The sequence below is a fragment of the Schistocerca gregaria genome, unplaced genomic scaffold, assembly GCF_023897955.1.
Source record: "Schistocerca gregaria isolate iqSchGreg1 unplaced genomic scaffold, iqSchGreg1.2 ptg000180l, whole genome shotgun sequence".
In the NCBI taxonomy this organism is placed as follows: domain Eukaryota; kingdom Metazoa; phylum Arthropoda; class Insecta; order Orthoptera; family Acrididae; genus Schistocerca; species Schistocerca gregaria.
This window is the reverse complement of record NW_026061730.1, coordinates 11,575,241-11,602,115: the sequence shown is the minus strand read 5'-3', so window position 1 is coordinate 11,602,115 and position 26,875 is coordinate 11,575,241. Positions and strand designations below refer to the sequence as shown.

Genomic DNA, 26,875 nt, shown 5'->3' with positions numbered 1-26,875 from the left:
ATAGAGAGTAGTGTTTGTCGGCGGAATAATGGGAGTGCGAGGGTCTGTGACGTTGATATGACTGTATGTAGCACTACTAGTTATCGGGGGAGTGGGCGTAGCTCAGATGGTAGAGCGCTCGCTTAGTGTGCGAGAGGTACTGGGATCGATACCCAGCGCCTCCAGAATTTTTAACACACCTACATGCGCACCTTGCCATGCAAGATGAATAATTCCCAACCGGCAGAGGTGTGTAGGCAGATACAAGCGAACGATTAGCATCCACAATTGCGCCGATTTCACGTAAATCCCACTGCACGTTCCCATTCTTTGCGTGCAGTCGGCTGCTACTGGTGTTGCTGGTTGTGACTGCTGATAACAGATGCCGTAGCAATCAATTCATGGAGTGAGTTGTATGTTTTGCGATAGTCTGTCTCTGACAAGGAAGCACAGGTGATATAGGTGCGAACACAGGAAGCTTGCAGCCCCTCGCTGCCTGCAGACACAGAGCAGCCACACTAGAAGAGCGGCCTAAGCCGTAGGCGAAATGTGCTCATTCGCTTTGGCGTGACGTCGAACTATAAATAAAGCTGTCACTAGCGTGAGCGTCGTGTAAAGTCGGAATAGTCATCTGCATGGGTGATTGCCAAGTTTGGGGAGCGTTTCGTAGTACGATCAGTGCAATGGGGACGCGGAAACTTGTTGTGTCCCAGTGTTTTGCAGTTGGACGACAAGAGTTTTACACAGTAGCAAAGAGCGAGGCACTGAGTTGGCATGAACAATGGAGAGCACAATAGGGCTCGAGATGTGCTTGTTATCTCAGGTGCTGTGTGATTGTGGACAAGGAGTGAAATGGACCAATTTGTGACCGCCCTTTCAATTTAAGACGTTCAAAACAGACGGAATTTGCATTCGTAATACCAGAGCATCGAAACTACTTGGAACTCTTGTGTATATGAACGTGTCCGCGCCTTTGTATTCTGGTACCTTCGTCGCTACAAACCAACCAACCATCGTGTCCGTGCACATCAGAGTCGCAAAGAATGGAGAATAGCCAGGCTTGGTCGTGTGTGTAGTTGTAGCTCAGTTGGCAGATCGTTCGCTTAGAGTGTGAACGGTCTCGGGTTCAAGCCCCGGCTCCTCCATGTTTTGTGGTCAGTGCATGGTAAGTGTTGGTGGCGGCGAACATAAACGCACGCAAGAAGTTGCAAAACCAGCGTCACAGACTGGTATGATGTATACTGTCATAAGGAGAGCAAGATGTAAGTGTGGGGACCGGCTGTTATCGAGTGCAGACCTGTCTTAGGTATCACGGCTTAACGTCATTGAAGTCTAGAGGTGGACAACACGTTCGTCTTACTCAGAGCGGTGTCTGAACTCTATTTTCGACGTTATGCGTGCCACTTTCATAGTGGCCAACTACGATTCGATACAGAATGCACGAAACCTGAAAGACACCCTCACTGATTCGTAGAGAGTAGTGTTTGTCTGCGGAATAATTGGAGTGCGAGGGTCTGTGACGTTGATATGACTGTATGTAGCACTACTAGTTATCGGGGGGGTGGGCGTAGCTCAGATGGTAGAGGGCTCGCTTAGTGTGCGAGAGGTACTGGGATCGATACCCAGCGCCTGCAGAATTTTTAACACACCTACATGCGCACCTTGCCATGCAAGAGGAATAATTCCCAACCGGCAGAGGTGTGTAGGCAGATACAAGCGAACGATTAGCATCCACAATTGCGCCGATTTCACGTAAATCCCACTGCACGTTCCCATTCTTTGCGTGCAGTCGGCTGCTACTGGTGTTGCTGGTTGTGACTGCTGATAACAGATACCGTAGCAATCAATTCATGGAGTGAGTTGTATGTTTTGCGATAGTCTGTCTCTGACAAGGAAGCACAGGTGATATAGGTGCGAACACAGGAAGCTTGCAGCCCCTCGCTGCCTGCAGACACAGAGCAGCCACACTAGAAGAGCGGCCTAAGCCGTAGGCGAAATGTGCTCATTCGCTTTGGCGCGACGTCGAACTATAAATAAGGCTGTCACTAGCGTGAGCGTTGCGTGAGCGTCGTGTAAAGTCGGAAAAGTCATCTGCATGGGTGATTGCCAAGTTTGGGGAGCGTTTCGTAGTACGATCAGTGCAATGGGGACGCGGAAACTTGTTGTGTCCCAGTGTTTTGCAGTTGGACGACAAGAGTTTTACACAGTAGCAAAGAGCGAGGCACTGAGTTGGCATGAACAATGGAGAGCACAATAGGGCTCGAGATGTGCTTGTTACCTCAGGTGCTGTGTGATTGTGGACAAGGAGTGAAATGGACCAATTTGTGACCGCCCTTTCAATTTAAGACGTTCAAAACAGACGGAATTTGCATTCGTAATACCAGAGCATCGAAACTACTTGGAACTCTTGTGTATATGAACGTGTCCGCGCCTTTGTATTCTGGTACCTTCGCCGCTACAAACCAACCAACCATCGTGTCCGTGCACATCAGAGTCGCAAAGAATGGAGAATAGCCAGGCTTGGTCGTGTGTGTAGCTGTAGCTCAGTTGGCAGATCGTTCGCTTAGCGTGTGAACGGTCTCGGGTTCAAGCCCCGGCTCCTCCATGTTTTGTGGTCAGTGCATGGTAAGTGTTGGTCGCGGCGAAAATAAACGCACGCAAGAAGTTGCAAAACCAGCGTTACAGACTGGTATGATGTATACTGTCATAAGGAGAGCAAGATGTAAGTGTGGGGACCGGCTGTTATCGAGTGCAGACCTGTCTTAGGTATCACGGCTTAACGTCATTGAAGTCTAGAGGTGGACAACACGTTCGTCTTACTCAGAGCGGTGTCTGAACTCTATTTTCGACGTTATGCGTGCCACTTTCATAGTGGCCAACTACGATTCGATACAGAATGCACGAAACCTGAAAGACACCCTCACTGATTCATAGAGAGTAGTGTTTGTCTGCGGAATAATGGGAGTGCGATGGTCTGTGACGTTGATATGACTGTATGTAGCACTACTAGTTAACGGGGGGGGGGGGGGGGTGGGCGTAGCTCAGATGGTAGAGCGCTCGCTTAGTGTGCGAGAGGTACTGGGATCGATACCCAGCGCCTCCAGAATTTTTAACACACCTACATGCGCACCTTGCCATGCAAGTGGAATAATTCCCAACCGGCAGAGGTGTGTAGGCAGATACAAGCGAACGATTAGCATCCACAATTGCGCCGATTTCACGTAAATCCCACTGCACGTTGCCATTCTTTGCGTGCAGTCGGCTGCTACTGGTGTTGCTGGTTGTGACTGCTGATAACAGATGCCGTAGCAATCAATTCATGGAGTGAGTTGTATGTTTTGCGATAGTCTGTCTCTGACAAGGAAGCACAGGTGATATAGGTGCGAACACAGGAAGCTTGCAGCCCCTCGCTGCCTGCAGACACAGAGCAGCCACACTAGAAGAGCGGCCTAAGCCGTAGGCGAAATGTGCTCATTCGCTTTGGCGCGACGTCGAACTATAAATAAGGCTGTCACTAGCGTGAGCGTTGCGTGAGCGTCGTGTAAAGTCGGAAAAGTCATCTGCATGGGTGATTGCCAAGTTTGGGGAGCGTTTCGTAGTACGATCAGTGCAATGGGGACGCGGAAACTTGTTGTGTCCCAGTGTTTTGCAGTTGGACGACAAGAGTTTTACACAGTAGCAAAGAGCGAGGCACTGAGTTGGCATGAACAATGGAGAGCACAATAGGGCTCGAGATGTGCTTGTTACCTCAGGTGCTGTGTGATTGTGGACAAGGAGTGAAATGGACCAATTTGTGACCGCCCTTTCAATTTAAGACGTTCAAAACAGACGGAATTTGCATTCGTAATACCAGAGCATCGAAACTACTTGGAACTCTTGTGTATATGAACGTGTCCGCGCCTTTGTATTCTGGTACCTTCGCCGCTACAAACCAACCAACCATCGTGTCCGTGCACATCAGAGTCGCAAAGAATGGAGAATAGCCAGGCTTGGTCGTGTGTGTAGCTGTAGCTCAGTTGGCAGATCGTTCGCTTAGCGTGTGAACGGTCTCGGGTTCAAGCCCCGGCTCCTCCATGTTTTGTGGTCAGTGCATGGTAAGTGTTGGTCGCGGCGAAAATAAACGCACGCAAGAAGTTGCAAAACCAGCGTTACAGACTGATATGATGTATACTGTCATAAGGAGAGCAAGATGTAAGTGTGGGGACCGGCTGTTATCGAGTGCAGACCTGTCTTAGGTATCACGGCTTAACGTCATTGAAGTCTAGAGGTGGACAACACGTTCGTCTTACTCAGAGCGGTGTCTGAACTCTATTTTCGACGTTATGCGTGCCACTTTCATTGTGGCCAACTACGATTCGATACAGAATGCACGAAACCTGAAAGACACCCTCACTGATTCATAGAGAGTAGTGTTTGTCTGCGGAATAATGGGAGTGCAAGGGTCTGTGACGTTGATATGACTGTATGTAGCACTACTAGTTATCGGGGGGGGTGGGCGTAGCTCAGATGGTAGAGCGCTCGCTTAGTGTGCGAGAGGTACTGGGATCGATACCCAGCGCCTCCAGAATTTTTAACACACCTACATGCGCACCTTGCCATGCAAGTGGAATAATTCCCAACCGGCAGAGGTGTGTAGGCAGATACAAGCGAACGATTAGCATCCACAATTGCGCCGATTTCACGTAAATCCCACTGCACGTTCCCATTCTTTGCGTGCAGTCGGCTGCTACTGGTGTTGCTGGTTGTGACTGCTGATAACAGATGCCGTAGCAATCAATTCATGGAGTGAGTTGTATGTTTTGCGATAGTCTGTCTCTGACAAGGAAGCACAGGTGATATAGGTGCGAACACAGGAAGCTTGCAGCCCCTCGCTGCCTGCAGACACAGAGCAGCCACACTAGAAGAGCGGCCTAAGCCGTAGGCGAAATGTGCTCATTCGCTTTGGCGCGACGTCGAACTATAAATAAGGCTGTCACTAGCGTGAGCGTTGCGTGAGCGTCGTGTAAAGAGGGAAAAGTCATCTGCATGGGTGATTGCCAAGTTTGGGGAGCGTTTCGTAGTACGATCAGTGCAATGGGGACGCGGAAACTTGTTGTGTCCCAGTGTTTTGCAGTTGGACGACAAGAGTTTTACACAGTAGCAAAGAGCGAGGCACTGAGTTGGCATGAACAATGGAGAGCACAATAGGGCTCGAGATGTGCTTGTTACCTCAGGTGCTGTGTGATTGTGGACAAGGAGTGAAATGGACCAATTTGTGACCGCCCTTTCAATTTAAGACGTTCAAAACAGACGGAATTTGCATTCGTAATACCAGAGCATCGAAACTACTTGGAACTCTTGTGTATATGAACGTGTCCGCGCCTTTGTATTCTGGTACCTTCGCCGCTACAAACCAACCAACCATCGTGTCCGTGCACATCAGAGTCGCAAAGAATGGAGAATAGCCAGGCTTGGTCGTGTGTGTAGCTGTAGCTCAGTTGGCAGATCGTTCGCTTAGCGTGTGAACGGTCTCGGGTTCAAGCCCCGGCTCCTCCATGTTTTGTGGTCAGTGCATGGTAAGTGTTGGTCGCGGCGAAAATAAACGCACGCAAGAAGTTGCAAAACCAGCGTTACAGACTGGTATGATGTATACTGTCATAAGGAGAGCAAGATGTAAGTGTGGGGACCGGCTGTTATCGAGTGCAGACCTGTCTTAGGTATCACGGCTTAACGTCATTGAAGTCTAGAGGTGGACAACACGTTCGTCTTACTCAGAGCGGTGTCTGAACTCTATTTTCGACGTTATGCGTGCCACTTTCATTGTGGCCAACTACGATTCGATACAGAATGCACGAAACCTGAAAGACACCCTCACTGATTCATAGAGAGTAGTGTTTGTCTGCGGAATAATGGGAGTGCGAGGGTCTGTGACGTTGATATGACTGTATGTAGCACTACTAGTTATCGGGGGGGGGTGGGCGTAGCTCAGATGGTAGAGCGCTCGCTTAGTGTGCGAGAGGTACTGGGATCGATACCCAGCGCCTCCAGAATTTTTAACACACCTACATGCGCACCTTGCCATGCAAGAGGAATAATTCCCAACCGGCAGAGGTGTGTAGGCAGATACAAGCGAACGATTAGCATCCACAATTGCGCCGATTTCACGTAAATCCCACTGCACGTTGCCATTCTTTGCGTGCAGTCGGCTGCTACTGGTGTTGCTGGTTGTGACTGCTGATAACAGATGCTGTAGCAATCAATTCATGGAGTGAGTTGTATGTTTTGCGATAGTCTGTCTCTGACAAGGAAGCACAGGTGATATAGGTGCGAACACAGGAAGCTTGCAGCCCCTCGCTGCCTGCAGACACAGAGCAGCCACACTAGAAGAGCGGCCAGAGCCGTAGGCGAAATGTGCTCATTCGCTTTGGCGCGACGTCGAACTATAAATAAGGCTGTCACTAGCGTGAGCGTCGTGTAAAGTCGGAAAAGTCATCTGCATGGGTGATTGCCAAGTTTGGGGAGCGTTTCGTAGTACGATCAGTGCAATGGGGACGCGGAAACTTGTTGTGTCCCAGTGTTTTGCAGTTGGACGACAAGAGTTTTACACAGTAGCAAAGAGCGAGGCACTGAGTTGGCATGAACAATGGAGAGCACAATAGGGCTCGAGATGTGCTTGTTACCTCAGGTGCTGTGTGATTGTGGACAAGGAGTGAAATGGACCAATTTGTGACCGCCCTTTCAATTTAAGACGTTCAAAACAGACGGAATTTGCATTCGTAATACCAGAGCATCGAAACTACTTGGAACTCTTGCGTATATGAACGTGTCCGCGCCTTTGTATTCTGGTACCTTCGCCGCTACAAACCAACCAACCATCGTGTCCGTGCACATCAGAGTCGCAAAGAATGGAGAATAGCCAAGCTTGCTCGTGTGTGTAGCTGTAGCTCAGTTGGCAGATCGTTCGCTTAGCGTTTGAACGGTTTCGGGTTCAAGCCCCGGCTCCTCCATGTTTTGTGGTCAGTGCATGGTAAGTGTTGGTCGCGGCGAACATAAACGCACGCAAGAAGTTGCAAAACCAGCGTCACAGACTGATATGATGTATACTGTCATAAGGAGAGCAAGATGTAAGCGTGGGGACCGGCTGTTATCGAGTGCAGACCTGTCTTAGGTATCACGGCTTAACGTCATTGAAGTCTAGAGGTGGACAACACGTTCGTCTTACTCAGAGCGGTGTCTGAACTCTATTTTCGACGTTATGCGTGCCACTTTCATTGTGGCCAACTACGATTCGATACAGAATGCACGAAACCTGAAAGACACCCTCACTGATTTATAGAGAGTAGTGTTTGTCTGCGGAATAATGGGAGTGCGAGGGTCTGTGACGTTGATATGACTGTATGTAGCACTACTAGTTATCGGGGGGGTGGGCGTAGCTCAGATGGTAGAGCGCTCGCTTAGTGTGCGAGAGGTACTGGGATCGATACCCAGCGCCTCCAGAATTTTTAACACACCTACATGCGCACCTTGCCATGCAAGAGGAATAATTCCCAACCGGCAGAGGTGTGTAGGCAGATACAAGCGAACGATTAGCATCCACAATTGCACCGATTTCACGTAAATCCCACTGCACGTTCCCATTCTTTGCGTGCAGTCGGCTGCTACTGGTGTTGCTGGTTGTGACTGCTGATAACAGATGCCGTAGCAATCAATTCATGGAGTGAGTTGTATGTTTTGCGATAGTCTGTCTCTGACAAGGAAGCACAGGTGATATAGGTGCGAACACAGGAAGCTTGCAGCCCCTCGCTGCCTGCAGACACAGAGCAGCCACACTAGAAGAGCGGCCTAAGCCGTAGGCGAAATGTGCTCATTCGCTTTGGCGCGACGTCGAACTATAAATAAGGCTGTCACTAACGTGAGCGTTGCGTGAGCGTCGTGTAAAGAGGGAAAAGTCATCTGCATGGGTGATTGCCAAGTTTGGGGAGCGTTTCGTAGTACGATCAGTGCAATGGGGACGCGGAAACTTGTTGTGTCCCAGTGTTTTGCAGTTGGACGACAAGAGTTTTACACAGTAGCAAAGAGCGAGGCACTGAGTTGGCATGAACAATGGAGAGCACAATAGGGCTCGAGATGTGCTTGTTACCTCAGGTGCTGTGTGATTGTGGACAAGGAGTGAAATGGACCAATTTGTGACCGCCCTTTCAATTTAAGACGTTCAAAACAGACGGAATTTGCATTCGTAATACCAGAGCATCGAAACTACTTGGAACTCTTGTGTATATGAACGTGTCCGCGCCTTTGTATTCTGGTACCTTCGCCGCTACAAACCAACCAACCATCGTGTCCGTGCACATCAGAGTCGCAAAGAATGGAGAATAGCCAGGCTTGGTCGTGTGTGTAGCTGTAGCTCAGTTGGCAGATCGTTCGCTTAGCGTGTGAACGGTCTCGGGTTCAAGCCCCGGCTCCTCCATGTTTTGTGGTCAGTGCATGGTAAGTGTTGGTCGCGGCGAAAATAAACGCACGCAAGAAGTTGCAAAACCAGCGTTACAGACTGGTATGATGTATACTGTCATAAGGAGAGCAAGATGTAAGTGTGGGGACCGGCTGTTATCGAGTGCAGACCTGTCTTAGGTATCACGGCTTAACGTCATTGAAGTCTAGAGGTGGACAACACGTTCGTCTTACTCAGAGCGGTGTCTGAACTCTATTTTCGACGTTATGCGTGCCACTTTCATTGTGGCCAACTACGATTCGATACAGAATGCACGAAACCTGAAAGACACCCTCACTGATTCATAGAGAGTAGTGTTTGTCTGCGGAATAATGGGAGTGCGAGGGTCTGTGACGTTGATATGACTGTATGTAGCACTACTAGTTATCGGGGGGGGTGGGCGTAGCTCAGATGGTAGAGCGCTCGCTTAGTGTGCGAGAGGTACTGGGATCGATACCCAGCGCCTCCAGAATTTTTAACACACCTACATGCGCACCTTGCCATGCAAGAGGAATAATTCCCAACCGGCAGAGGTGTGTAGGCAGATACAAGCGAACGATTAGCATCCACAATTGCGCCGATTTCACGTAAATCCCACTGCACGTTGCCATTCTTTGCGTGCAGTCGGCTGCTACTGGTGTTGCTGGTTGTGACTGCTGATAACAGATGCTGTAGCAATCAATTCATGGAGTGAGTTGTATGTTTTGCGATAGTCTGTCTCTGACAAGGAAGCACAGGTGATATAGGTGCGAACACAGGAAGCTTGCAGCCCCTCGCTGCCTGCAGACACAGAGCAGCCACACTAGAAGAGCGGCCAGAGCCGTAGGCGAAATGTGCTCATTCGCTTTGGCGCGACGTCGAACTATAAATAAGGCTGTCACTAGCGTGAGCGTCGTGTAAAGTCGGAAAAGTCATCTGCATGGGTGATTGCCAAGTTTGGGGAGCGTTTCGTAGTACGATCAGTGCAATGGGGACGCGGAAACTTGTTGTGTCCCAGTGTTTTGCAGTTGGACGACAAGAGTTTTACACAGTAGCAAAGAGCGAGGCACTGAGTTGGCATGAACAATGGAGAGCACAATAGGGCTCGAGATGTGCTTGTTACCTCAGGTGCTGTGTGATTGTGGACAAGGAGTGAAATGGACCAATTTGTGACCGCCCTTTCAATTTAAGACGTTCAAAACAGACGGAATTTGCATTCGTAATACCAGAGCATCGAAACTACTTGGAACTCTTGCGTATATGAACGTGTCCGCGCCTTTGTATTCTGGTACCTTCGCCGCTACAAACCAACCAACCATCGTGTCCGTGCACATCAGAGTCGCAAAGAATGGAGAATAGCCAAGCTTGGTCGTGTGTGTAGCTGTAGCTCAGTTGGCAGATCGTTCGCTTAGCGTTTGAACGGTTTCGGGTTCAAGCCCCGGCTCCTCCATGTTTTGTGGTCAGTGCATGGTAAGTGTTGGTCGCGGCGAACATAAACGCACGCAAGAAGTTGCAAAACCAGCGTCACAGACTGATATGATGTATACTGTCATAAGGAGAGCAAGATGTAAGCGTGGGGACCGGCTGTTATCGAGTGCAGACCTGTCTTAGGTATCACGGCTTAACGTCATTGAAGTCTAGAGGTGGACAACACGTTCGTCTTACTCAGAGCGGTGTCTGAACTCTATTTTCGACGTTATGCGTGCCACTTTCATTGTGGCCAACTACGATTCGATACAGAATGCACGAAACCTGAAAGACACCCTCACTGATTTATAGAGAGTAGTGTTTGTCTGCGAAATAATGGGAGTGCGAGGGTCTGTGACGTTGATATGACTGTATGTAGCACTACTAGTTATCGGGGGGGTGGGCGTAGCTCAGATGGTAGAGCGCTCGCTTAGTGTGCGAGAGGTACTGGGATCGATACCCAGCGCCTCCAGAATTTTTAACACACCTACATGCGCACCTTGCCATGCAAGAGGAATAATTCCCAACCGGCAGAGGTGTGTAGGCAGATACAAGCGAACGATTAGCATCCACAATTGCACCGATTTCACGTAAATCCCACTGCACGTTCCCATTCTTTGCGTGCAGTCGGCTGCTACTGGTGTTGCTGGTTGTGACTGCTGATAACAGATGCCGTAGCAATCAATTCATGGAGTGAGTTGTATGTTTTGCGATAGTCTGTCTCTGACAAGGAAGCACAGGTGATATAGGTGCGAACACAGGAAGCTTGCAGCCCCTCGCTGCCTGCAGACACAGAGCAGCCACACTAGAAGAGCGGCCAGAGCCGTAGGCGAAATGTGCTCATTCGCTTTGGCGCGACGTCGAACTATAAATAAGGCTGTCACTAGCGTGAGCGTCGTGTAAAGTCGGAAAAGTCATCTGCATGGGTGATTGCCAAGTTTGGGGAGCGTTTCGTAGTACGATCAGTGCAATGGGGACGCGGAAACTTGTTGTGTCCCAGTGTTTTGCAGTTGGACGACAAGAGTTTTACACAGTAGCAAAGAGCGAGGCACTGAGTTGGCATGAACAATGGAGAGCACAATAGGGCTCGAGATGTGCTTGTTACCTCAGGTGCTGTGTGATTGTGGACAAGGAGTGAAATGGACCAATTTGTGACCGCCCTTTCAATTTAAGACGTTCAAAACAGACGGAATTTGCATTCGTAATACCAGAGCATCGAAACTACTTGGAACTCTTGTGTATATGAACGTGTCCGCGCCTTTGTATTCTGGTACCTTCGCCGCTACAAACCAACCAACCATCGTGTCCGTGCACATCAGAGTCGCAAAGAATGGAGAATAGCCAGGCTTGGTCGTGTGTGTAGCTGTAGCTCAGTTGGCAGATCGTTCGCTTAGCGTGTGAACGGTCTCGGGTTCAAGCCCCGGCTCCTCCATGTTTTGTGGTCAGTGCATGGTAAGTGTTGGTCGCGGCGAAAATAAACGCACGCAAGAAGTTGCAAAACCAGCGTTACAGACTGATATGATGTATACTGTCATAAGGAGAGCAAGATGTAAGTGTGGGGACCGGCTGTTATCGAGTGCAGACCTGTCTTAGGTATCACGGCTTAACGTCATTGAAGTCTAGAGGTGGACAACACGTTCGTCTTACTCAGAGCGGTGTCTGAACTCTATTTTCGACGTTATGCGTGCCACTTTCATTGTGGCCAACTACGATTCGATACAGAATGCACGAAACCTGAAAGACACCCTCACTGATTCATAGAGAGTAGTGTTTGTCTGCGGAATAATGGGAGTGCGAGGGTCTGTGACGTTGATATGACTGTATGTAGCACTACTAGTTATCGGGGGGGGTGGGCGTAGCTCAGATGGTAGAGCGCTCGCTTAGTGTGCGAGAGGTACTGGGATCGATACCCAGCGCCTCCAGAATTTTTAACACACCTACATGCGCACCTTGCCATGCAAGTGGAATAATTCCCAACCGGCAGAGGTGTGTAGGCAGATACAAGCGAACGATTAGCATCCACAATTGCGCCGATTTCACGTAAATCCCACTGCACGTTCCCATTCTTTGCGTGCAGTCGGCTGCTACTGGTGTTGCTGGTTGTGACTGCTGATAACAGATGCCGTAGCAATCAATTCATGGAGTGAGTTGTATGTTTTGCGATAGTCTGTCTCTGACAAGGAAGCACAGGTGATATAGGTGCGAACACAGGAAGCTTGCAGCCCCTCGCTGCCTGCAGACACAGAGCAGCCACACTAGAAGAGCGGCCTAAGCCGTAGGCGAAATGTGCTCATTCGCTTTGGCGCGACGTCGAACTATAAATAAGGCTGTCACTAGCGTGAGCGTTGCGTGAGCGTCGTGTAAAGTCGGAAAAGTCATCTGCATGGGTGATTGCCAAGTTTGGGGAGCGTTTCGTAGTACGATCAGTGCAATGGGGACGCGGAAACTTGTTGTGTCCCAGTGTTTTGCAGTTGGACGACAAGAGTTTTACACAGTAGCAAAGAGCGAGGCACTGAGTTGGCATGAACAATGGAGAGCACAATAGGGCTCGAGATGTGCTTGTTACCTCAGGTGCTGTGTGATTGTGGACAAGGAGTGAAATGGACCAATTTGTGACCGCCCTTTCAATTTAAGACGTTCAAAACAGACGGAATTTGCATTCGTAATACCAGAGCATCGAAACTACTTGGAACTCTTGTGTATATGAACGTGTCCGCGCCTTTGTATTCTGGTACCTTCGCCGCTACAAACCAACCAACCATCGTGTCCGTGCACATCAGAGTCGCAAAGAATGGAGAATAGCCAGGCTTGGTCGTGTGTGTAGCTGTAGCTCAGTTGGCAGATCGTTCGCTTAGCGTGTGAACGGTCTCGGGTTCAAGCCCCGGCTCCTCCATGTTTTGTGGTCAGTGCATGGTAAGTGTTGGTCGCGGCGAAAATAAACGCACGCAAGAAGTTGCAAAACCAGCGTTACAGACTGATATGATGTATACTGTCATAAGGAGAGCAAGATGTAAGTGTGGGGACCGGCTGTTATCGAGTGCAGACCTGTCTTAGGTATCACGGCTTAACGTCATTGAAGTCTAGAGGTGGACAACACGTTCGTCTTACTCAGAGCGGTGTCTGAACTCTATTTTCGACGTTATGCGTGCCACTTTCATTGTGGCCAACTACGATTCGATACAGAATGCACGAAACCTGAAAGACACCCTCACTGATTCATAGAGAGTAGTGTTTGTCTGCGGAATAATGGGAGTGCGAGGGTCTGTGACGTTGATATGACTGTATGTAGCACTACTAGTTATCGGGGGGGGGTGGGCGTAGCTCAGATGGTAGAGCGCTCGCTTAGTGTGCGAGAGGTACTGGGATCGATACCCAGCGCCTCCAGAATTTTTAACACACCTACATGCGCACCTTGCCATCCAAGTGGAATAATTCCCAACCGGCAGAGGTGTGTAGGCAGATACAAGCGAACGATTAGCATCCACAATTGCGCCGATTTCACGTAAATCCCACTGCACGTTCCCATTCTTTGCGTGCAGTCGGCTGCTACTGGTGTTGCTGGTTGTGACTGCTGATAACAGATGCCGTAGCAATCAATTCATGGAGTGAGTTGTATGTTTTGCGATAGTCTGTCTCTGACAAGGAAGCACAGGTGATATAGGTGCGAACACAGGAAGCTTGCAGCCCCTCGCTGCCTGCAGACACAGAGCAGCCACACTAGAAGAGCGGCCTAAGCCGTAGGCGAAATGTGCTCATTCGCTTTGGCGCGACGTCGAACTATAAATAAGGCTGTCACTAGCGTGAGCGTTGCGTGAGCGTCGTGTAAAGTCGGAAAAGTCATCTGCATGGGTGATTGCCAAGTTTGGGGAGCGTTTCGTAGTACGATCAGTGCAATGGGGACGCGGAAACTTGTTGTGTCCCAGTGTTTTGCAGTTGGACGACAAGAGTTTTACACAGTAGCAAAGAGCGAGGCACTGAGTTGGCATGAACAATGGAGAGCACAATAGGGCTCGAGATGTGCTTGTTACCTCAGGTGCTGTGTGATTGTGGACAAGGAGTGAAATGGACCAATTTGTGACCGCCCTTTCAATTTAAGACGTTCAAAACAGACGGAATTTGCATTCGTAATACCAGAGCATCGAAACTACTTGGAACTCTTGTGTATATGAACGTGTCCGCGCCTTTGTATTCTGGTACCTTCGCCGCTACAAACCAACCAACCATCGTGTCCGTGCACATCAGAGTCGCAAAGAATGGAGAATAGCCAGGCTTGGTCGTGTGTGTAGCTGTAGCTCAGTTGGCAGATCGTTCGCTTAGCGTGTGAACGGTCTCGGGTTCAAGCCCCGGCTCCTCCATGTTTTGTGGTCAGTGCATGGTAAGTGTTGGTCGCGGCGAAAATAAACGCACGCAAGAAGTTGCAAAACCAGCGTTACAGACTGATATGATGTATACTGTCATAAGGAGAGCAAGATGTAAGTGTGGGGACCGGCTGTTATCGAGTGCAGACCTGTCTTAGGTATCACGGCTTAACGTCATTGAAGTCTAGAGGTGGACAACACGTTCGTCTTACTCAGAGCGGTGTCTGAACTCTATTTTCGACGTTATGCGTGCCACTTTCATTGTGGCCAACTACGATTCGATACAGAATGCACGAAACCTGAAAGACACCCTCACTGATTCATAGAGAGTAGTGTTTGTCTGCGGAATAATGGGAGTGCGAGGGTCTGTGACGTTGATATGACTGTATGTAGCACTACTAGTTATCGGGGGGGGTGGGCGTAGCTCAGATGGTAGAGCGCTCGCTTAGTGTGCGAGAGGTACTGGGATCGATACCCAGCGCCTCCAGAATTTTTAACACACCTACATGCGCACCTTGCCATGCAAGTGGAATAATTCCCAACCGGCAGAGGTGTGTAGGCAGATACAAGCGAACGATTAGCATCCACAATTGCGCCGATTTCACGTAAATCCCACTGCACGTTCCCATTCTTTGCGTGCAGTCGGCTGCTACTGGTGTTGCTGGTTGTGACTGCTGATAACAGATGCCGTAGCAATCAATTCATGGAGTGAGTTGTATGTTTTGCGATAGTCTGTCTCTGACAAGGAAGCACAGGTGATATAGGTGCGAACACAGGAAGCTTGCAGCCCCTCGCTGCCTGCAGACACAGAGCAGCCACACTAGAAGAGCGGCCTAAGCCGTAGGCGAAATGTGCTCATTCGCTTTGGCGCGACGTCGAACTATAAATAAGGCTGTCACTAGCGTGAGCGTTGCGTGAGCGTCGTGTAAAGTCGGAAAAGTCATCTGCATGGGTGATTGCCAAGTTTGGGGAGCGTTTCGTAGTACGATCAGTGCAATGGGGACGCGGAAACTTGTTGTGTCCCAGTGTTTTGCAGTTGGACGACAAGAGTTTTACACAGTAGCAAAGAGCGAGGCACTGAGTTGGCATGAACAATGGAGAGCACAATAGGGCTCGAGATGTGCTTGTTACCTCAGGTGCTGTGTGATTGTGGACAAGGAGTGAAATGGACCAATTTGTGACCGCCCTTTCAATTTAAGACGTTCAAAACAGACGGAATTTGCATTCGTAATACCAGAGCATCGAAACTACTTGGAACTCTTGTGTATATGAACGTGTCCGCGCCTTTGTATTCTGGTACCTTCGCCGCTACAAACCAACCAACCATCGTGTCCGTGCACATCAGAGTCGCAAAGAATGGAGAATAGCCAGGCTTGGTCGTGTGTGTAGCTGTAGCTCAGTTGGCAGATCGTTCGCTTAGCGTGTGAACGGTCTCGGGTTCAAGCCCCGGCTCCTCCATGTTTTGTGGTCAGTGCATGGTAAGTGTTGGTCGCGGCGAAAATAAACGCACGCAAGAAGTTGCAAAACCAGCGTTACAGACTGATATGATGTATACTGTCATAAGGAGAGCAAGATGTAAGTGTGGGGACCGGCTGTTATCGAGTGCAGACCTGTCTTAGGTATCACGGCTTAACGTCATTGAAGTCTAGAGGTGGACAACACGTTCGTCTTACTCAGAGCGGTGTCTGAACTCTATTTTCGACGTTATGCGTGCCACTTTCATTGTGGCCAACTACGATTCGATACAGAATGCACGAAACCTGAAAGACACCCTCACTGATTCATAGAGAGTAGTGTTTGTCTGCGGAATAATGGGAGTGCGAGGGTCTGTGACGTTGATATGACTGTATGTAGCACTACTAGTTATCGGGGGGGGGGTGGGCGTAGCTCAGATGGTAGAGCGCTCGCTTAGTGTGCGAGAGGTACTGGGATCGATACCCAGCGCCTCCAGAATTTTTAACACACCTACATGCGCACCTTGCCATGCAAGTGGAATAATTCCCAACCGGCAGAGGTGTGTAGGCAGATACAAGCGAACGATTAGCATCCACAATTGCGCCGATTTCACGTAAATCCCACTGCACGTTCCCATTCTTTGCGTGCAGTCGGCTGCTACTGGTGTTGCTGGTTGTGACTGCTGATAACAGATGCCGTAGCAATCAATTCATGGAGTGAGTTGTATGTTTTGCGATAGTCTGTCTCTGACAAGGAAGCACAGGTGATATAGGTGCGAACACAGGAAGCTTGCAGCCCCTCGCTGCCTGCAGACACAGAGCAGCCACACTAGAAGAGCGGCCTAAGCCGTAGGCGAAATGTGCTCATTCGCTTTGGCGCGACGTCGAACTATAAATAAGGCTGTCACTAGCGTGAGCGTTGCGTGAGCGTCGTGTAAAGTCGGAAAAGTCATCTGCATGGGTGATTGCCAAGTTTGGGGAGCGTTTCGTAGTACGATCAGTGCAATGGGGACGCGGAAACTTGTTGTGTCCCAGTGTTTTGCAGTTGGACGACAAGAGTTTTACACAGTAGCAAAGAGCGAGGCACTGAGTTGGCATGAACAATGGAGAGCACAATAGGGCTCGAGATGTGCTTGTTACCTCAGGTGCTGTGTGATTGTGGACAAGGAGTGAAATGGACCAATTTGTGACCGCCCTTTCAATTTAAGACGTTCAAAACAGACGGAATTTGCATTCGTAATACCAGAGCATCGAAACTACTTGGAACTCTTGTGTATATGAACGTGTCCGCGCCTTTGTATTCTGGTACCTTCGCCGCTACAAACCAACCAACCATCGTGTCCGTGCACATCAGAGTCGCAAAGAATGGAGAATAGCCAGGCTTGGTCGTGTGTGTAGCTGTAGCTCAGTTGGCAGATCGTTCGCTTAGCGTGTGAACGGTCTCGGGTTCAAGCCCCGGCTCCTCCATGTTTTGTGGTCAGTGCATGGTAAGTGTTGGTCGCGGCGAAAATAAACGCACGCAAGAAGTTGCAAAACCAGCGTTACAGACTGATATGATGTATACTGTCATAAGGAGAGCAAGATGTAAGTGTGGGGACCGGCTGTTATCGAGTGCAGACCTGTCTTAGGTATCACGGCTTAACGTCATTGAAGTCTAGAGGTGGACAACACGTTCGTCTTACTCAGAGCGGTGTCTGAACTCTATTTTCGACGTTATGCGTGCCACTTTCATTGTGGCCAACTACGATTCGATACAGAATGCACGAAACCTGAAAGACACCCTCACTGATTCATAGAGAGTAGTGTTTGTCTGCGGAATAATGGGAGTGCGAGGGTCTGTGACGTTGATATGACTGTATGTAGCACTACTAGTTATCGGGGGGGGGTGGGCGTAGCTCAGATGGTAGAGCGCTCGCTTAGTGTGCGAGAGGTACTGGGATCGATACCCAGCGCCTCCAGAATTTTTAACACACCTACATGCGCACCTTGCCATGCAAGTGGAATAATTCCCAACCGGCAGAGGTGTGTAGGCAGATACAAGCGAACGATTAGCATCCACAATTGCGCCGATTTCACGTAAATCCCACTGCACGTTCCCATTCTTTGCGTGCAGTCGGCTGCTACTGGTGTTGCTGGTTGTGACTGCTGATAACAGATGCCGTAGCAATCAATTCATGGAGTGAGTTGTATGTTTTGCGATAGTCTGTCTCTGACAAGGAAGCACAGGTGATATAGGTGCGAACACAGGAAGCTTGCAGCCCCTCGCTGCCTGCAGACACAGAGCAGCCACACTAGAAGAGCGGCCTAAGCCGTAGGCGAAATGTGCTCATTCGCTTTGGCGCGACGTCGAACTATAAATAAGGCTGTCACTAGCGTGAGCGTTGCGTGAGCGTCGTGTAAAGAGGGAAAAGTCATCTGCATGGGTGATTGCCAAGTTTGGGGAGCGTTTCGTAGTACGATCAGTGCAATGGGGACGCGGAAACTTGTTGTGTCCCAGTGTTTTGCAGTTGGACGACAAGAGTTTTACACAGTAGCAAAGAGCGAGGCACTGAGTTGGCATGAACAATGGAGAGCACAATAGGGCTCGAGATGTGCTTGTTACCTCAGGTGCTGTGTGATTGTGGACAAGGAGTGAAATGGACCAATTTGTGACCGCCCTTTCAATTTAAGACGTTCAAAACAGACGGAATTTGCATTCGTAATACCAGAGCATCGAAACTACTTGGAACTCTTGTGTATATGAACGTGTCCGCGCCTTTGTATTCTGGTACCTTCGCCGCTACAAACCAACCAACCATCGTGTCCGTGCACATCAGAGTCGCAAAGAATGGAGAATAGCCAGGCTTGGTCGTGTGTGTAGCTGTAGCTCAGTTGGCAGATCGTTCGCTTAGCGTGTGAACGGTCTCGGGTTCAAGCCCCGGCTCCTCCATGTTTTGTGGTCAGTGCATGGTAAGTGTTGGTCGCGGCGAAAATAAACGCACGCAAGAAGTTGCAAAACCAGCGTTACAGACTGGTATGATGTATACTGTCATAAGGAGAGCAAGATGTAAGTGTGGGGACCGGCTGTTATCGAGTGCAGACCTGTCTTAGGTATCACGGCTTAACGTCATTGAAGTCTAGAGGTGGACAACACGTTCGTCTTACTCAGAGCGGTGTCTGAACTCTATTTTCGACGTTATGCGTGCCACTTTCATTGTGGCCAACTACGATTCGATACAGAATGCACGAAACCTGAAAGACACCCTCACTGATTCATAGAGAGTAGTGTTTGTCTGCGGAATAATGGGAGTGCGAGGGTCTGTGACGTTGATATGACTGTATGTAGCACTACTAGTTATCGGGGGGGGTGGGCGTAGCTCAGATGGTAGAGCGCTCGCTTAGTGTGCGAGAGGTACTGGGATCGATACCCAGCGCCTCCAGAATTTTTAACACACCTACATGCGCACCTTGCCATGCAAGAGGAATAATTCCCAACCGGCAGAGGTGTGTAGGCAGATACAAGCGAACGATTAGCATCCACAATTGCGCCGATTTCACGTAAATCCCACTGCACGTTGCCATTCTTTGCGTGCAGTCGGCTGCTACTGGTGTTGCTGGTTGTGACTGCTGATAACAGATGCTGTAGCAATCAATTCATGGAGTGAGTTGTATGTTTTGCGATAGTCTGTCTCTGACAAGGAAGCACAGGTGATATAGGTGCGAACACAGGAAGCTTGCAGCCCCTCGCTGCCTGCAGACACAGAGCAGCCACACTAGAAGAGCGGCCAGAGCCGTAGGCGAAATGTGCTCATTCGCTTTGGCGCGACGTCGAACTATAAATAAGGCTGTCACTAGCGTGAGCGTCGTGTAAAGTCGGAAAAGTCATCTGCATGGGTGATTGCCAAGTTTGGGGAGCGTTTCGTAGTACGATCAGTGCAATGGGGACGCGGAAACTTGTTGTGTCCCAGTGTTTTGCAGTTGGACGACAAGAGTTTTACACAGTAGCAAAGAGCGAGGCACTGAGTTGGCATGAACAATGGAGAGCACAATAGGGCTCGAGATGTGCTTGTTACCTCAGGTGCTGTGTGATTGTGGACAAGGAGTGAAATGGACCAATTTGTGACCGCCCTTTCAATTTAAGACGTTCAAAACAGACGGAATTTGCATTCGTAATACCAGAGCATCGAAACTACTTGGAACTCTTGCGTATATGAACGTGTCCGCGCCTTTGTATTCTGGTACCTTCGCCGCTACAAACCAACCAACCATCGTGTCCGTGCACATCAGAGTCGCAAAGAATGGAGAATAGCCAAGCTTGGTCGTGTGTGTAGCTGTAGCTCAGTTGGCAGATCGTTCGCTTAGCGTTTGAACGGTTTCGGGTTCAAGCCCCGGCTCCTCCATGTTTTGTGGTCAGTGCATGGTAAGTGTTGGTCGCGGCGAACATAAACGCACGCAAGAAGTTGCAAAACCAGCGTCACAGACTGATATGATGTATACTGTCATAAGGAGAGCAAGATGTAAGCGTGGGGACCGGCTGTTATCGAGTGCAGACCTGTCTTAGGTATCACGGCTTAACGTCATTGAAGTCTAGAGGTGGACAACACGTTCGTCTTACTCAGAGCGGTGTCTGAACTCTATTTTCGACGTTATGCGTGCCACTTTCATTGTGGCCAACTACGATTCGATACAGAATGCACGAAACCTGAAAGACACCCTCACTGATTTATAGAGAGTAGTGTTTGTCTGCGGAATAATGGGAGTGCGAGGGTCTGTGACGTTGATATGACTGTATGTAGCACTACTAGTTATCGGGGGGGTAGGCGTAGCTCAGATGGTAGAGCGCTCGCTTAGTGTGCGAGAGGTACTGGGATCGATACCCAGCGCCTCCAGAATTTTTAACACACCTACATGCGCACCTTGCCATGCAAGAGGAATAATTCCCAACCGGCAGAGGTGTGTAGGCAGATACAAGCGAACGATTAGCATCCACAATTGCGCCGATTTCACGTAAATCCCACTGCACGTTGCCATTCTTTGCGTGCAGTCGGCTGCTACTGGTGTTGCTGGTTGTGACTGCTGATAACAGATGCTGTAGCAATCAATTCATGGAGTGAGTTGTATGTTTTGCGATAGTCTGTCTCTGACAAGGAAGCACAGGTGATATAGGTGCGAACACAGGAAGCTTGCAGCCCCTCGCTGCCTGCAGACACAGAGCAGCCACACTAGAAGAGCGGCCAGAGCCGTAGGCGAAATGTGCTCATTCGCTTTGGCGCGACGTCGAACTATAAATAAGGCTGTCACTAGCGTGAGCGTCGTGTAAAGTCGGAAAAGTCATCTGCATGGGTGATTGCCAAGTTTGGGGAGCGTTTCGTAGTACGATCAGTGCAATGGGGACGCGGAAACTTGTTGTGTCCCAGTGTTTTGCAGTTGGACGACAAGAGTTTTACACAGTAGCAAAGAGCGAGGCACTGAGTTGGCATGAACAATGGAGAGCACAATAGGGCTCGAGATGTGCTTGTTACCTCAGGTGCTGTGTGATTGTGGACAAGGAGTGAAATGGACCAATTTGTGACCGCCCTTTCAATTTAAGACGTTCAAAACAGACGGAATTTGCATTCGTAATACCAGAGCATCGAAACTACTTGGAACTCTTGCGTATATGAACGTGTCCGCGCCTTTGTATTCTGGTACCTTCGCCGCTACAAACCAACCAACCATCGTGTCCGTGCACATCAGAGTCGCAAAGAATGGAGAATAGCCAAGCTTGGTCGTGTGTGTAGCTGTAGCTCAGTTGGCAGATCGTTCGCTTAGCGTTTGAACGGTTTCGGGTTCAAGCCCCGGCTCCTCCATGTTTTGTGGTCAGTGCATGGTAAGTGTTGGTCGCGGCGAACATAAACGCACGCAAGAAGTTGCAAAACCAGCGTCACAGACTGATATGATGTATACTGTCATAAGGAGAGCAAGATGTAAGCGTGGGGACCGGCTGTTATCGAGTGCAGACCTGTCTTAGGTATCACGGCTTAACGTCATTGAAGTCTAGAGGTGGACAACACGTTCGTCTTACTCAGAGCGGTGTCTGAACTCTATTTTCGACGTTATGCGTGCCACTTTCATTGTGGCCAACTACGATTCGATACAGAATGCACGAAACCTGAAAGACACCCTCACTGATTTATAGAGAGTAGTGTTTGTCTGCGGAATAATGGGAGTGCGAGGGTCTGTGACGTTGATATGACTGTATGTAGCACTACTAGTTATCGGGGGGGTAGGCGTAGCTCAGATGGTAGAGCGCTCGCTTAGTGTGCGAGAGGTACTGGGATCGATACCCAGCGCCTCCAGAATTTTTAACACACCTACATGCGCACCTTGCCATGCAAGAGGAATAATTCCCAACCGGCAGAGGTGTGTAGGCAGATACAAGCGAACGATTAGCATCCACAATTGCACCGATTTCACGTAAATCCCACTGCACGTTCCCATTCTTTGCGTGCAGTCGGCTGCTACTGGTGTTGCTGGTTGTGACTGCTGATAACAGATGCCGTAGCAATCAATTCATGGAGTGAGTTGTATGTTTTGCGATAGTCTGTCTCTGACAAGGAAGCACAGGTGATATAGGTGCGAACACAGGAAGCTTGCAGCCCCTCGCTGCCTGCAGACACAGAGCAGCCACACTAGAAGAGCGGCCTAAGCCGTAGGCGAAATGTGCTCATTCGCTTTGGCGCGACGTCGAACTATAAATAAGGCTGTCACTAGCGTGAGCGTCGTGTAAAGTCGGAAAAGTCATCTGCATGGGTGATTGCCAAGTTTGGGGAGCGTTTCGTAGTACGATCAGTGCAATGGGGACGCGGAAACTTGTTGTGTCCCAGTGTTTTGCAGTTGGACGACAAGAGTTTTACACAGTAGCAAAGAGCGAGGCACTGAGTTGGCATGAACAATGGAGAGCACAATAGGGCTCGAGATGTGCTTGTTACCTCAGGTGCTGTGTGATTGTGGACAAGGAGTGAAATGGACCAATTTGTGACCGCCCTTTCAATTTAAGACGTTCAAAACAGACGGAATTTGCATTCGTAATACCAGAGCATCGAAACTACTTGGAACTCTTGTGTATATGAACGTGTCCGCGCCTTTGTATTCTGGAACCTTCGCCGCTACAAACCAACCAACCATCGTGTCCGTGCACATCAGAGTCGCAAAGAATGGAGAATAGCCAGGCTTGGTCGTGTGTGTAGATGTAGCTCAGTTGGCAGATCGTTCACTTAGCGTGTGAACGGTCTCGGGTTCAAGCCCCGGCTCCTCCATGTTTTGTGGTCAGTGCATGGTAAGTGTTGGTCGCGGCGAACATAAACGCACGCAAGAAGTTGCAAAACCAGCGTCACAGACTGATATGATGTATACTGTCATAAGGAGAGCAAGATGTAAGTGTGGGGACCGGCTGTTATCGAGTGCAGACCTGTCTTAGGTATCACGGCTTAACGTCATTGAAGTCTAGAGGTGGACAACACGTTCGTCTTACTCAGAGCGGTGTCTGAACTCTATTTTCGACGTTATGCGTGCCACTTTCATTGTGGCCAACTACGATTCGATACAGAATGCACGAAACCTGAAAGACACCCTCACTGATTTAAAGAGAGTAGTGCTTGTCTGCGGAATAATGGGAGTGCGAGGGTCTGTGACGTTGATATGACTGTATGTAGCACTACTAGTTATCGGGGGGGTGGGCGTAGCTCAGATGGTAGAGCGCTCGCTTAGTGTGCGAGAGGTACTGGGATCGATACCCAGCGCCTCCAGAATTTTTAACACACCTACATGCGCACCTTGCCATGCAAGAGGAATAATTCCCAACCGGCAGAGGTGTGTAGGCAGATACAAGCGAACGATTAGCATCCACAATTGCACCGATTTCACGTAAATCCCACTGCACGTTCCCATTCTTTGCGTGCAGTCGGCTGCTACTGGTGTTGCTGGTTGTGACTGCTGATAACAGATGCCGTAGCAATCAATTCATGGAGTGAGTTGTATGTTTTGCGATAGTCTGTCTCTGACAAGGAAGCACAGGTGATATAGGTGCGAACACAGGAAGCTTGCAGCCCCTCGCTGCCTGCAGACACAGAGCAGCCACACTAGAAGAGCGGCCTAAGCCGTAGGCGAAATGTGCTCATTCGCTTTGGCGCGACGTCGAACTATAAATAAGGCTGTCACTAGCGTGAGCGTCGTGTAAAGTCGGAAAAGTCATCTGCATGGGTGATTGCCAAGTTTGGGGAGCGTTTCGTAGTATGATCAGTGCAATGGGGACGCGGAAACTTGTTGTGTCCCAGTGTTTTGCAGTTGGACGACAAGAGTTTTACACAGTAGCAAAGAGCGAGGCACTGAGTTGGCATGAACAATGGAGAGCACAATAGGGCTCGAGATGTGCTTGTTACCTCAGGTGCTGTGTGATTGTGGACAAGGAGTGAAATGGACCAATTTGTGACCGCCCTTTCAATTTAAGACGTTCAAAACAGACGGAATTTGCATTCGTAATACCAGAGCATCGAAACTACTTGGAACTCTTGCGTATATGAACGTGTCCGCGCCTTTGTATTCTGGTACCTTCGCCGCTACAAACCAACCAACCATCGTGTCCGTGCACATCAGAGTCGCAAAGAATGGAGAATAGCCAGGCTTGGTCGTGTGTGTAGCTGTAGCTCAGTTGGCAGATCGTTCGCTTAGCGTGTGAACGGTCTCGGGTTCAAGCCCCGGCTCCTCCATGTTTTGTGGTCAGTGCATGGTAAGTGTTGGTCGCGGCGAACATAAACGCACGCAAGAAGTTGCAAAACCAGTGTCACAGACTGATATGATGTATACTGTCATAAGGAGAGCAAGATGTAAGTGTGGGGACCGGCTGTTATCGAGTGCAGACCTGTCTTAGGTATCACGGCTTAACGTCATTGAAGTCTAGAGGTGGACAACACGTTCGTCTTACTCAGAGCGGTGTCTGAACTCTATTTTCGACGTTATGCGTGCCACTTTCATTGTGGCCAACTACGATTCGATACAGAATGCACGAAACCTGAAAGACACCCTCACTGATTTATAGAGAGTAGTGCTTGTCTGCGGAATAATGGGAGTGCGAGGGTCTGTGACGTTGATATGACTGTATGTAGCACTACTAGTTATCGGGGGGGTGGGCGTAGCTCAGATGGTAGAGCGCTCGCTTAGTGTGCGAGAGGTACTGGGATCGATACCCAGCGCCTCCAGAATTTTTAACACACCTACATGCGCACCTTGCCATGCAAGAGGAATAATTCCCAACCGGCAGAGGTGTGTAGGCAGATACAAGCGAACGATTAGCATCCACAATTGCACCGATTTCACGTAAATCCCACTGCACGTTCCCATTCTTTGCGTGCAGTCGGCTGCTACTGGTGTTGCTGGTTGTGACTGCTGATAACAGATGCCGTAGCAATCAATTCATGGAGTGAGTTGTATGTTTTGCGATAGTCTGTCTCTGACAAGGAAGCACAGGTGATATAGGTGCGAACACAGGAAGCTTGCAGCCCCTCGCTGCCTGCAGACACAGAGCAGCCACACTAGAAGAGCGGCCTAAGCCGTAGGCGAAATGTGCTCATTCGCTTTGGCGCGACGTCGAACTATAAATAAGGCTGTCACTAGCGTGAGCGTCGTGTAAAGTCGGAAAAGTCATCTGCATGGGTGATTGCCAAGTTTGGGGAGCGTTTCGTAGTACGATCAGTGCAATGGGGACGCGGAAACTTGTTGTGTCCCAGTGTTTTGCAGTTGGACGACAAGAGTTTTACACAGTAGCAAAGAGCGAGGCACTGAGTTGGCATGAACAATGGAGAGCACAATAGGGCTCGAGATGTGCTTGTTACCTCAGGTGCTGTGTGATTGTGGACAAGGAGTGAAATGGACCAATTTGTGACCGCCCTTTCAATTTAAGACGTTCAAAACAGACGGAATTTGCATTCGTAATACCAGAGCATCGAAACTACTTGGAACTCTTGCGTATATGAACGTGTCCGCGCCTTTGTATTCTGGTACCTTCGCCGCTACAAACCAACCAACCATCGTGTCCGTGCACATCAGAGTCGCAAAGAATGGAGAATAGCCAGGCTTGGTCGTGTGTGTAGCTGTAGCTCAGTTGGCAGATCGTTCGCTTAGCGTGTGAACGGTCTCGGGTTCAAGCCCCGGCTCCTCCATGTTTTGTGGTCAGTGCATGGTAAGTGTTGGTCGCGGCGAACATAAACGCACGCAAGAAGTTGCAAAACCAGCGTCACAGACTGATATGATGTATACTGTCATAAGGAGAGCAAGATGTAAGTGTGGGGACCGGCTGTTATCGAGTGCAGACCTGTCTTAGGTATCACGGCTTAACGTCATTGAAGTCTAGAGGTGGACAACACGTTCGTCTTACTCAGAGCGGTGTCTGAACTCTATTTTCGACGTTATGCGTGCCACTTTCATTGTGGCCAACTACGATTCGATACAGAATGCACGAAACCTGAAAGACACCCTCACTGATTCATAGAGAGTAGTGTTTGTCTGCGGAATAATGGGAGTGCGAGGGTCTGTGACGTTGATATGACTGTATGTAGCACTACTAGTTATCGGGGGGGGGGGGGGGGGGGTGGGCGTAGCTCAGATGGTAGAGCGCTCGCTTAGTGTGCGAGAGGTACTGGGATCGATACCCAGCGCCTCCAGAATTTTTAACACACCTACATGCGCACCTTGCCATGCAAGTGGAATAATTCCCAACCGGCAGAGGTGTGTAGGCAGATACAAGCGAACGATTAGCATCCACAATTGCGCCGATTTCACGTAAATCCCACTGCACGTTCCCATTATTTGCGTGCAGTCGGCTGCTACTGGTGTTGCTGGTTGTGACTGCTGATAACAGATGCCGTAGCAATCAATTCATGGAGTGAGTTGTATGTTTTGCGATAGTCTGTCTCTGACAAGGAAGCACAGGTGATATAGGTGCGAACACAGGAAGCTTGCAGCCCCTCGCTGCCTGCAGACACAGAGCAGCCACACTAGAAGAGCGGCCTAAGCCGTAGGCGAAATGTGCTCATTCGCTTTGGCGCGACGTCGAACTATAAATAAGGCTGTCACTAGCGTGAGCGTCGTGTAAAGTCGGAAAAGTCATCTGCATGGGTGATTGCCAAGTTTGGGGAGCGTTTCGTAGTACGATCAGT

At 49.5% G+C, this 26,875-nt stretch overlaps 18 non-coding genes across 18 annotated transcripts; all 18 read left to right on the top strand.

The window, feature by feature from the left end:
* Positions 1-88: 88 nt before the first annotated feature.
* Positions 89-164, top strand: Trnat-agu (transfer RNA threonine (anticodon AGU)). Its single transcript has one exon. It is a non-coding gene; the product is annotated as a tRNA-Thr (tRNA).
* Positions 165-3,008: 2,844 nt separating this feature from the next.
* Trnat-agu (transfer RNA threonine (anticodon AGU)) lies at positions 3,009-3,082 on the top strand. Its single transcript has one exon. It is a non-coding gene; the product is annotated as a tRNA-Thr (tRNA).
* A 1,387-nt stretch (positions 3,083-4,469) lies between these two features.
* Positions 4,470-4,543, top strand: Trnat-agu (transfer RNA threonine (anticodon AGU)). The gene has a single exon. It is a non-coding gene; the product is annotated as a tRNA-Thr (tRNA).
* A 1,388-nt stretch (positions 4,544-5,931) lies between these two features.
* On the top strand, positions 5,932-6,005 carry Trnat-agu (transfer RNA threonine (anticodon AGU)). Its single transcript has one exon. It is a non-coding gene; the product is annotated as a tRNA-Thr (tRNA).
* A 1,375-nt stretch (positions 6,006-7,380) lies between these two features.
* On the top strand, positions 7,381-7,454 carry Trnat-agu (transfer RNA threonine (anticodon AGU)). The gene has a single exon. It is a non-coding gene; the product is annotated as a tRNA-Thr (tRNA).
* Positions 7,455-8,841: 1,387 nt separating this feature from the next.
* On the top strand, positions 8,842-8,915 carry Trnat-agu (transfer RNA threonine (anticodon AGU)). Its single transcript has one exon. It is a non-coding gene; the product is annotated as a tRNA-Thr (tRNA).
* A 1,375-nt stretch (positions 8,916-10,290) lies between these two features.
* On the top strand, positions 10,291-10,364 carry Trnat-agu (transfer RNA threonine (anticodon AGU)). The gene has a single exon. It is a non-coding gene; the product is annotated as a tRNA-Thr (tRNA).
* Positions 10,365-11,740: 1,376 nt separating this feature from the next.
* On the top strand, positions 11,741-11,814 carry Trnat-agu (transfer RNA threonine (anticodon AGU)). The gene has a single exon. It is a non-coding gene; the product is annotated as a tRNA-Thr (tRNA).
* Positions 11,815-13,202: 1,388 nt separating this feature from the next.
* On the top strand, positions 13,203-13,276 carry Trnat-agu (transfer RNA threonine (anticodon AGU)). The gene has a single exon. It is a non-coding gene; the product is annotated as a tRNA-Thr (tRNA).
* A 1,387-nt stretch (positions 13,277-14,663) lies between these two features.
* Trnat-agu (transfer RNA threonine (anticodon AGU)) lies at positions 14,664-14,737 on the top strand. The gene has a single exon. It is a non-coding gene; the product is annotated as a tRNA-Thr (tRNA).
* A 1,389-nt stretch (positions 14,738-16,126) lies between these two features.
* Trnat-agu (transfer RNA threonine (anticodon AGU)) lies at positions 16,127-16,200 on the top strand. Its single transcript has one exon. It is a non-coding gene; the product is annotated as a tRNA-Thr (tRNA).
* Positions 16,201-17,588: 1,388 nt separating this feature from the next.
* On the top strand, positions 17,589-17,662 carry Trnat-agu (transfer RNA threonine (anticodon AGU)). The gene has a single exon. It is a non-coding gene; the product is annotated as a tRNA-Thr (tRNA).
* Positions 17,663-19,049: 1,387 nt separating this feature from the next.
* Trnat-agu (transfer RNA threonine (anticodon AGU)) lies at positions 19,050-19,123 on the top strand. Its single transcript has one exon. It is a non-coding gene; the product is annotated as a tRNA-Thr (tRNA).
* A 1,375-nt stretch (positions 19,124-20,498) lies between these two features.
* Positions 20,499-20,572, top strand: Trnat-agu (transfer RNA threonine (anticodon AGU)). The gene has a single exon. It is a non-coding gene; the product is annotated as a tRNA-Thr (tRNA).
* A 1,375-nt stretch (positions 20,573-21,947) lies between these two features.
* Positions 21,948-22,021, top strand: Trnat-agu (transfer RNA threonine (anticodon AGU)). The gene has a single exon. It is a non-coding gene; the product is annotated as a tRNA-Thr (tRNA).
* Positions 22,022-23,396: 1,375 nt separating this feature from the next.
* Trnat-agu (transfer RNA threonine (anticodon AGU)) lies at positions 23,397-23,470 on the top strand. Its single transcript has one exon. It is a non-coding gene; the product is annotated as a tRNA-Thr (tRNA).
* A 1,375-nt stretch (positions 23,471-24,845) lies between these two features.
* Trnat-agu (transfer RNA threonine (anticodon AGU)) lies at positions 24,846-24,919 on the top strand. Its single transcript has one exon. It is a non-coding gene; the product is annotated as a tRNA-Thr (tRNA).
* A 1,387-nt stretch (positions 24,920-26,306) lies between these two features.
* Trnat-agu (transfer RNA threonine (anticodon AGU)) lies at positions 26,307-26,380 on the top strand. The gene has a single exon. It is a non-coding gene; the product is annotated as a tRNA-Thr (tRNA).
* The last annotated feature ends 495 nt before the right edge of the window (positions 26,381-26,875 follow it).